This window comes from Cupressus sempervirens, chromosome 5 (genome assembly GCF_028749045.1).
Source record: "Cupressus sempervirens isolate cs-2001-9-10 chromosome 5, ASM2874904v1, whole genome shotgun sequence".
Lineage (NCBI taxonomy): Eukaryota > Viridiplantae > Streptophyta > Pinopsida > Cupressales > Cupressaceae > Cupressus > Cupressus sempervirens.
The window spans coordinates 706,792,573-706,803,709 of record NC_143122.1 but is presented as its reverse complement, the minus strand read 5'-3'; the positions used below and the strand labels follow the sequence as shown (position 1 = coordinate 706,803,709).

The 11,137-nt window shown below is 28.6% G+C and overlaps 1 pseudogene; it reads left to right on the top strand.

Annotated features, from left to right (window-relative positions):
- The first annotated feature begins 7,268 nt into the window (after positions 1-7,268).
- LOC149557944 (replication protein A 70 kDa DNA-binding subunit C pseudogene) lies at positions 7,269-8,684 on the top strand (annotated as a pseudogene).
- The last annotated feature ends 2,453 nt before the right edge of the window (positions 8,685-11,137 follow it).

Below are 11,137 nucleotides of genomic sequence, written 5' to 3'. Positions count from 1 at the left end.
TGGCGCCAGGCTATTGTCTTTTATTTTAAATTATAGATATACAAACAAGTATTGGGAAGCTATTATTGCTTGTAATCTCGAGGTTACCCAAATGATTTGGATCAATAAAATCTTAGAAGTTTTATAAACATTTGGATTATCTCAGGAGTGGTTTTTTACTAGACCCATCTTTTGTCTTCGATGGTTTCTTTACATGTAGTTACAAATTGTGTACATTTTTTAAGCCGATAGGCTTATATGTGGGAGCTTTGCTCCTAGTTTTTGTAAATTCCTATTGGAAAATTGTCAGCGTCATTGAAAATTTTTGCCCTCACAACAAATTCTGATCCCAATAATGTTTCTATTCTTATCCTTTCATTTCTTTCCTTGAAATGCCCTCCTCCTCCATCGTTGTCGCATTGTTTTTTCCTCTTTCCTCTTTGGTAGTTGTTTCCAGCCTTTTTATAGGACCGCAGCTGTTTCACAATTTCATTGTCTTCATTCCGCAATGGTCATAGTAGCTATCAATTGAAAGTTTCATTTTTTTTTCCCTTTTACATTCAACATTTCACCAATCAAGGTTTGATTGATCTCAGTTATAATCTGTTCAACGTACACATTTCCCCATTTTTCCATCCATCTAAACTCTATATTTCAACAACAATCACTTCAGCAGGGCATCGTTGAAAGAATTTGTTATGAATTTGGTTTCTGCTACAACTCAGTTGTTCTATCTTCAGCACAATTATCTGACCCAGGTTAGCATAAATCCTTCCGCAAAGCTTCCCATCAGCTTTTAATGATAAGGTTATCTATTCACATTTTCATGTCTGTATTATATTACATTTTCATATGCTTCAGCATAAGTTTGCTTTTATGTTTTGCATTTCTGCATGATACCAGTTGTGCAGTGTTGCCAATTTATGGTCTTCCTCGAACCTTGCTCTTCTTTAATCTATCTTTACTTTATCATGAGTCTTGTTAGTTATCTCTGCCATTGTGGGCTTATTGTGCAGGAAAATATGCTTATCTGTGGGTGCACCTAGGCATTTTATTGTTTTTTCATTATTTTTTGGTTCAGATGATAGGTTTGTTGGGTTTGTTACAGATTGATCTCACCCGCTACATAGATGCAATCCATAGATGCATAGATGCAATTTAAAAATTAAATAAAAGTATCATATTTTTATTTAAGAAAATATTGTGGTCATGAAGGAGATTGTATTTGCATGGCAAAGGACATGTATATATTGTTTCATAAACTCTGATTTCAAGGTAAAACTCTAGACAGTTTGACAACTGTGACTACAAAATTTAAATACCCAAAGGGTTCCATGGGATGTAATGTAGCAGGATATATTGTGGTTAATCTGTCAATCCCTTTCAAACTTTTTCCAAAGCATATGTACAAATGTTTTAAACTATGTTTTTGTCAATGCTGATCAAATTGCCCGAAATTGTGAACAGTCACAGTGATATTCGAGTTCACGTAATGATGGTAGAACCTTATGGCAGTTTAGATCATTGAAGATTATTTGCAAATGTTTTAAACTGTGTCAGGATTGTGGTTAATCTGTGAACCCGACAAAGATTTAGTTTCTCTTGTTTCACTAGAGGACTAGGCTAAAGGAAGAATAAATGTACATGGCTTTTGACCCATAACAACTGGAACCATTTGACAATTAGTGACCATTTTGACAAATGATAAAAGAATCTCCCTGTTTGGGTAACATACAAAAATCTCACCTACAGCAGCTGAAAATGTTCTATGTACAATAAATAGCAGGAGTGAACCTCTTTTGGAAAGGTCAAAAAGTTCTTCTATTTCTTCGTGTGAGATAGACAGTTCCTCTTGCTGACTCTTATTCTCATTATTGGTTAGAAATACCCATTGGGGAGGTGCTAAAGTTGGGAAACTGTTAGACTGAATATGATATTTCACTATCACACAATTGATAAATGGCCACTATTACCAATTCAATGAGGTACCCGCATTCAATTAGAAGTTTCATTAGTTAACATGGATAGTTTCAAGGAACATAGCTTAAAATACCACAACCTAGATAACAAAGATCCGCTTTGTTAAGTTTGATTTTTTTAATACTTTCTAAAAACGAGAGTAAAGTAGAAGAAGATCTGCTTTATTCAGTCTCATTTTTTTCATTACTTTTTAAAAGCAAACAAATACATGATTTTTATTAAATAGAGAACTTAGATATATAAGTAATGTTATTCTAAAATTAGAAGTGATGAAAATAAAACATATATAAACACAGAATACATATGTTGAAAGTTTAATCATGATAATAAATAGAATAAGATTAATGATGACATTTAATAAATATGATAAGATTAGATAAAATATTGAAATATATTGAATCATATGTAAGAAGAATATATATAAAAGGCTATAAATATAGGTAAAAGTCATTACATTGAGTTTGCATGGATAAAAAACATTGTTCTTATTGTTGATATTTATGTTATATTTTTTGTTATATAAGTAGATTTCTAAGTGCTTATTTGATTACTATATTAAAAAAGAAGATTATAGATAAAACTTTAAATTTTATAAAAAATTACATTTCTATGAACCTATGAATTGTATAGTAGTTTCTAAGTTGTGACTATTGATTCTTCTATATAATTTCTAGAGTGATTGTTCAGAAGGAGTTAATATTAGCTTCATTATTAAAATAGATAGTAAAAAAATGAGCTAATATAAGCACACCAAAATTAGATTGTATGCATAGGTACTAAATGGACTCATTCATATATTAGAGTTAGTCAAACATATTTATATTCTCACTTGTATGGACTTAACTCAATCATATATATTAGAGTTAGTTAAACATATTTTCTACCATTAACAAGGAATTGAGTTAATTGTTATTATATATAAATAAATATATTAGTGACTTGTTAGTTTTGCTAAAACAAAATGTACAAATAAAAAATATAGATAAATTATATTTTTATATGGATTTATACATTGAACTTCAACAATATATCATAAATATATTTAGTCAATAGTTATTGTAGTTTTAATATTTAATAATGTTTCAAAATTTATTTGTTTCATTTAGATATTGAATATTTAATTTCTGGTTTTAAGGATAGAATATGCACATATTTACTATTTTTATTTTATTTTATATTTATTTAAATGATAAAATATTTTTAATGAAATAACATACTATTACGCTCAAAATATTCACGGATATTTTGTCCAATAAAAACTTTCCTTAATGGCAAAAATCATTGTGCAAGACATTTTTAATTGCTAAAGTTTCTAATCACATTTCTTGATCTAGAGTTTTTCAATTCTTCAAGTGCAACATATAAGCAATTTTTACAACATTACAATAAAAAAATCCAAAAGTGGACATCCGTTATAGCATATAGGCCAAACTGTACATGTCTGTCTACATGGTATTGACATTTCATAGTTAAGATGTTAACCAATGTTCTGTAAAATGATATTTCCTTTTATCCTTTCTTGATGATGGTGAAGAAGTCAATTTGGTGTTGTCAATTCTACAATAAATAGGAGCTTTTCACCATTTATTTCTCATTTAAAAATTTTAAAATTATTTTAAAAATTCATAGTTTCACTATCAATTTATAGGAGACTTTGTTAAACATAATGGCATCTCCAAATCCTCAAATAGAGCAAGATAATAGTGCATCTTCTCCCTACTAGCAAAGGAGATTTGTCAATCTGGTATGTTCACCTTCCTTTACCTCTTTTCATTGACTCTCTCTCTGTTTACATATGTTTATAATTTCATACATTCATGTCTTTAAACTATTTCTTTACCAACATGCAAATTTTTCCTTCAATTTTTTTTAAAAAAATATCCTAAAATGTATTGTGTAGGAGACTACTTCAAATATATTGGCATCCCCAACATCTCCACAATGAGTACCTAATCAAGCATCTCCACATTATCAGCAATCACTAAATGTGACTATTGTATGTTAACATCTACCCCTATCTCTCTATTGCATGTTATTCTACTTATATTTACCTATATTGTTAGATACTATATTTCCATGTTTCTTCATAAACAATTATTTTTATGACCGTACAATATACATATTCTCCTTATTCATACCTACATTGTCATTGAATAGGACAATGGATCAACTATACTCAGCTCTCCACAATCTCAACATGGAGTAGCTATAACTGCATCTCCACCCTATGAACACCGAAGAATAGCCAATATTGTATGTTCAACTTCCATTATCTGATAGTGTCTCTTTATATTTATAGCCATCTGTAAAATTACATGCTTAAATCATAAAATGACACTTATGTTTCAAACACAACTATTCAAACAACTTCTATGTAGGAAACTCCTTCAAATGTATTGCCTTCTTCAGAACCTGATCTAATGCAAACTCCCAAAAAAGTTCCACAACTTCAGGAAGGAGAGGATTCCACTATGGTAAGTGCAACTAACTTTAACTTGTTTGAATTATGCCTCTCTCTATTCCTCTCGGTAAAATCATATACACGTCTCTCCATCTCTAAGTTTTTTGTTCTTAAAATTAGCATGAAATGCATATATTTGCCATGTTACTATCTACATGAATCTATATTACCTTAGTGATTTCCTCTAAATGAATTCCCTAATTAATTTCTTCAATATTATCTAAAATGAGTTTCACTACATTATTGAAGGCTAACTTCAAACTATCATGCCTATTAAGAATATGCATGTATTGTACACATGTATAACCATGTCAATCTATATAAGTAACTACTACTTTATGTAAGGTTACTGTTATCATATTTTCTAAAATTGATTACTTCATAAATTTACTATTATTAATAATCTCTTATTATTTAAATTTGAAAAGTGAATCATGCATATACACACAATTAATTTATAATACTATTTTAAACTAGTAGTCTTAGGTGAATTGAAAGTAATAGAAATCATATCTTCTAAAATTGATTATTTCATAAATTCATAGCCATCCTTAAAGACCTATAAAATTTATACAATAACAAGTTAATTTGAAAATAAAGGTCATACTACTAATACAATAAAAATGCAATTACAAACATCTTATTTTGCTTATTAAAAATAGACATGTTTCTATATTTTCTTTATTTTTTTGTATTTACATGTCATCTTGTAGTTTTCAATTACAAGTATCTTTATTCTGAGTTAGAAAATAAAATATTAAAAGAATAGAAAGAAAATATCATAAGATCTTATTAAAATCTTATAGATAAGATAAATTTTAGAAAATTATTTTTACATTATTTTTTCATATTTTAAAATATCTTTAAGAAACTATTTTATTTCTATTTCATGTCTTTAATTCTATTAATTAATTGTTTGACATAAATTTAATCATTTCATATTTATAAATATTAAGATTTGAAAATAAAAATGCATACTAATAATACAATAATTAGAAATATCTTATTTTTCTTATTAAAAATTGACATGTTTCTATTTGTATATTAGTTTTTTGTAATTAGATGTTTCTATATTCATTTTAGACTTTTCAATTACAAATATATTTATTCTCCTTTAGAAAAGAGAATATATTTAAAAAGTAGAAAGAGAATATCAAAATATATTACTTTATTTTTCAATGAAATTATTAGAATAGTATATTTTCATATCTATTAATATAAATATAATAACATAATATTTCTCTTATATCTATAAATTATTAGCAAGATTTTTCCAATTCATTTCAAATGTTTGTAAATTGCAACTATATTAATAGTTTTTTACATATTTATAATAATAATAAAAAATATTTTTAAAAATATATTTAAAAATTAATAATTATTCAACAATTCTTATTTACTATTATTAATAATCTCTTATGATTTAAATTTGAAAAGTGAATCATGTATATACAGACAATTAATTTATATTACTATTTTAAATTGGTAGTCTTAGGTGAATTGAAAGTAATACAAATTCAATAAAAAAGTTTGCTCAATTTAGAGTTAATATATATATAGGAAGAACTAAGTTCAAATGTATGACATTTAGAAAAATAATATAGTCTTCTAAATACTAATTACAAAATTAGTCAAATTTTGAAAGTAAGTCATAATGTTAAAGAATTGTTTCAATTTATCCATTATTCCTTTTTAAAAAAATAAATTTTACTACAAAGTATTTGACATGATTAAATGCTTATATGATAAGACCAATATTTAGTAAAAATCCAACAATATGAAATAAAAAATAAGATTCACATGATAGCTAAAGAATTGTATAATTTAATTAATTTCAAAAAATTATAATTGAAATATTTAAGTAGCTTTCTAATATATTAATGACAAATAAGACTATATTTTTGTCACACTTTAATATAGTTCTAATAATAATAGACAAAGCAAAAAACTAGGGTAATTATTATTTTATTTGACATTAAATTTTCAAAAAAAAAATCTTTGGATATAAAAATGAACTAATTATTATAAAAACTAACACATAACATAATTTTTTTGTGAACATTAATATGTACTACAATTCCAATTTTATTACAATATTTATATATAAGTATAAGATGAGTCTAAAAGTTCATACAATTATATTATGATTATAAAATAAATTTGTTGTTTTCTGTTAAGAATCAATGTGTCTATTTGTTTCATCAAAATTTGTTGTTTTCTATTAAGAATCAATGTGTCTATTTGTTTTCTCAAAACTTTTTTTTATCAATTATGTGTAATGACCTTCTAGACAATCTTTTATCATATTTTCTAAAACTGATTACTTCATAAATTCATAGCCATCCTAAATATAAACATATTACTTAACTACATTTTCTTTCTAGGCCACTAAAGCTGAAGTTGTGTTGACTACCAATGCGATTCATTCCATCAATATTGGAGACTATGTTACAACACCTATACTCTAGATGTTATCTTTCAAAAAAATAACTACCATTGAAGATGAAATGGACCGATATAAGATTGTCTTGTCTAATGGCAATTACATGCAACTGGCAATGCTACCTCAAAAATGCAATGACCTTCTCTTCTCTAATAAGCTGAAAATAAAATCTGTAATATCATTGAAAAAATATGTTTGTCGGCCTAGTTCAGATTCCAGGTAGGCCATGATATTTTTCATCTATAATGAGATTCTTACTTATTTAACTTTCATTTCATATATATGCCTAATTTTGTTTTTATAACCAAATTTAGGATCATAATCATCTTCAACCTTGACATCATTCATGAAGAGTACAAAATTATTGGGAGGCCTAAGTACCTTTACAAATGTCAAGAAGAACAGATGAAAGAAGACAAACCAATTGTGTCACCCATGAAAATCACTAAATATGGTATCCATGTACCTCGCAAGGAACTACCATTGCTCCAAACTATAAGCCCGATCAAGGATTTGAATCCTTACCAAAGTAGGTGGACAATCAAAGGGAGGGTTACGACAAAAAAGGAAATGAGACAATTTAATAACTAGTGAGGTAGTGGACAAGTTTTTAGTTTTGACATTTTGGACAATGAAGGCACAAAGACTAGAATTGTTTGCTATAATGAGGTAGCTGAATTGCACTATGATAGAGTGCATATAGGTGTTGTATATACCATTTCAAAGGGTTTTGTCAAAGATTCAAATATCAAATACAACAAGCTAAACAACCGCATTGAAATCACTCTTGACCACACATCTATTTTGAAATGTTGTGATGATGAATTGTCTACTGGGAATGTTCACTACAACTTTAAGCCAATTAATGAAATTGCAAACATTAGCACTAATACTTTGGTTGACATTATTGGAGTGGTTATTACTATTGGAGACATTTCAACGATAAGACGAAGGGATGGAACTGAGGTCCTCTGTAGGACTATAAAGTTAATCGACATATCACTCTTATGTATTGATGTTACTTTATGGGGGCCAATTTTTCATAAAGAGGGAGATGAAATCAAACAACTGAAAGAATCCAAAAAAGTACTCGTCGTTGCTATTAGAAATGGCCATGTTGGTGAATTTAAAGGAAAGGTCATATATAGTACATCAACAACTGTACTCACCATTGAACCATCCATACCAGAAACTAAATCCCTCATATCAAAGATAAAAGCAAATCAGATTGACACACTTTCATTGCCAATGTTTTCAACAAAAATGAATTCATCAACTACTTTAGCCACTATCTCTCCAATCTTCAAAGATTATAAAATAATTGAAAATCCGATTGAGGTTACAATAAAGGCAACTATCAAATTCATCAAGGATGATTCTTTTTGCTACCCAGCATGCCCACTTCAAGTGGATGGGAAAGAGTGCAAGAAAAAATGTGTTGAGAATGAAGATAAGACGTGGTTTTGTTTAAGATGTTCCACAAATTTTCTAGATTGCAACTACAAGTACATCTTGCAGGTTAAACTACAAGATCATACAAGTTCCAGTTGGACTGTTGCTTTTGATGAAGTGGGTACTGATCTTCTACAAATTTCAGCAAAGGATCTCTACATGTTGTAGTATGATAGCACAATTGACACAACTCCTGAATTCATCCTCAAGTTTATGTGTTTCAATAGTTTCATTTTCATGTTGTCATTAATGACTAAGATCTACAACTCAGAAACTAGACTAAAGGCTACCATTGCAAAGGCTGAGAATATAAATTTCCAAACAATGAATGAGTATATGCTTTCTGAAATTTCAAAACTGTTTGTCTGAAACATTATTTTCAGCCATCAATCATACTTTCTTAGAACGGTTTGAACATAGAAATGTAATAAAGTACAATTGTACTATTTCCTTTTAAAATAAATGTGATCTGCACAGTTGTTCTTCAAATTTATATATCAAATGTATTTTCATATACTATATCAGTCTATACTTATGATCTTATCTATTTCAATTTAAGAAGAAGTTATCATTTCATTTGCTCCTACACTATATTTTGTTTGCTGAATTTATTAGTTATTTAAATCCTTTCTATTTTCTTACATTCCCTTCTACTCAAAAAGAGATAGTTCTTTATTAATTTCTATTTACAATTTCTTTTTATTATTAATTACTAAATTGAAGTAAACTTTAATTTGACTTGAAAATTTTCAAGCCTACTTTTATTTATAGTCCTTTTATTCAAAAATTCATTTCTCTTGTCCTCTTATTATATGAAATTGATATAGATTTATTTTCAAATTATATAGATGTAGCCTTCAATCACACAAGAAAAGATACTTCGAAAAAGACTACAAAATAAAACATATTACAATTGCCATAAAGAGGAAATTTCAGCTCGACATCATACCCAACAACTAAATCGAAACTTGTTTTTTCCCAACCAAACTTCAACTCCAACAATGTGTACCACTGTACCACAAAATCATAAAAGAGGTCTAACACAGAGTGAAAAAACTATACCAGAAAATACCACTCACTCTACATTACCAAGCCTCAATATTCATAATTTAAAAAGGAAAAAACATAATCAAAACACAGTGTCTTCAACAAATACAAATAGTAGCCAGACTTTCTTCCCGTTGCAAGAACAAAGAGTACAAACATTTGATCCAACAACTATTTCCACAACAAAATTCTCAAAATCAATGAAAAAGTTTAGAGAACGAATTGATGCATTATCAAAACTAAAAACATGCATCATTTGTAATGAAAGCTACATAGGTATGACCATTCAAAAAAACACAACCCAAACCATTTTTTCTAGATGTTTTGCGGAAAAAGGGGTTCATCGATTCTCTTTCAAAAATAACTTAGACCACGGAAAACAACCAAACATCCTCACAAAACTGTCTCAAGTTGAAGAAATTCTTATTGCAAGGGTTACTCCTATCTTATTGGTCACCCATGCAAGAGGAGGACAATACAAATATAGTGGACACACCATTAGTTTCCCACAAGATATTTCAATGATTGCTCATCTTCTACCTAGAAGATTAGTAGACATTGAACTCCTAATTATACACAAAAAAAGTGTGAAAGGACAAAACTATGATTGCTATGTCAATAGATATATTGTTCTAGATGCTTTAAATTTCAAAATGCAATATGACCCATACTATAAGGATGTCAATATTGATGTTGATGCACTAAATCAATTGCCTGACACAACAACAGATATATTAAACTTGCTCCACAATTTAACAATAACATCTCCTGATACAACAATAGCTAGCGAAAATATTTCTACTCCCACTAATGAAATAGACTACTACAATACATAGTCATTTGTTCCAAAATTGCCTAATAAACAACGTGAGCTAGAAACAATTAAGGAAATGATAGGCATCAAAGCAAATGAACCACATATCCTCCCTTGGCCAAAAATCTATAACTCACCAATTAATGAATACAATACTAAAGGCCTACTAAGCATAGCTTTTCCCACCCTATTCCCAACTGGAACATCACTACCACTACAATCAAGAAGCAAACCCATACAAATGCATGAATATGTATTACATTTATTAAGATATCATGACAACAGATTTGGGAAACATGTATGATTCAGATATTTTATTTACAACTTAATGATGAGACATCGTAGCCAACAAACAACAATTGTTTTCTTTAAAACAACCTTACATGACCATATACCAAAAACTATCGACCTCCTTCATGAGAGTTTAAAAAATGTACTTGATAATCAATTAGAAAATGAACTGATGCATTTTGGAACATCATTACAGGGCACAAGAGCTTACTGGAATAAAAAAAGAATGGAATTATCAACAATGATACACCAACTAGGGACACCTACACTATTCTTCACTTTGAGCTCAGTAAGCACAAAATGGGCAGATCTACATGCATTATTCCCACAGGTCAATAGTATGCTTATCAAGGAAAAAATTCATAGATAATATTGTTGACAACCCACATATTACATCCTTATACATTCACCAAAGATTCACTATATTTCATGAAGAAGTCATAGAAAAATTACTGCAAGCGAAAGATTTTTGGTATAGGTATGAGTGGAAACATTGAGGTTCTGGACATATACATGGCTTCATTTGGCTACACAATGCACCAAATATGGACACAATTGATTGGAAAAACCAACTTCAATTAGATGAGGCAAGAAAATTCTTGGACACATATGTCTCTGCATGGAATCCTCGTATTGAATCTGATAGACAAAATAGATTACACTATAGCCT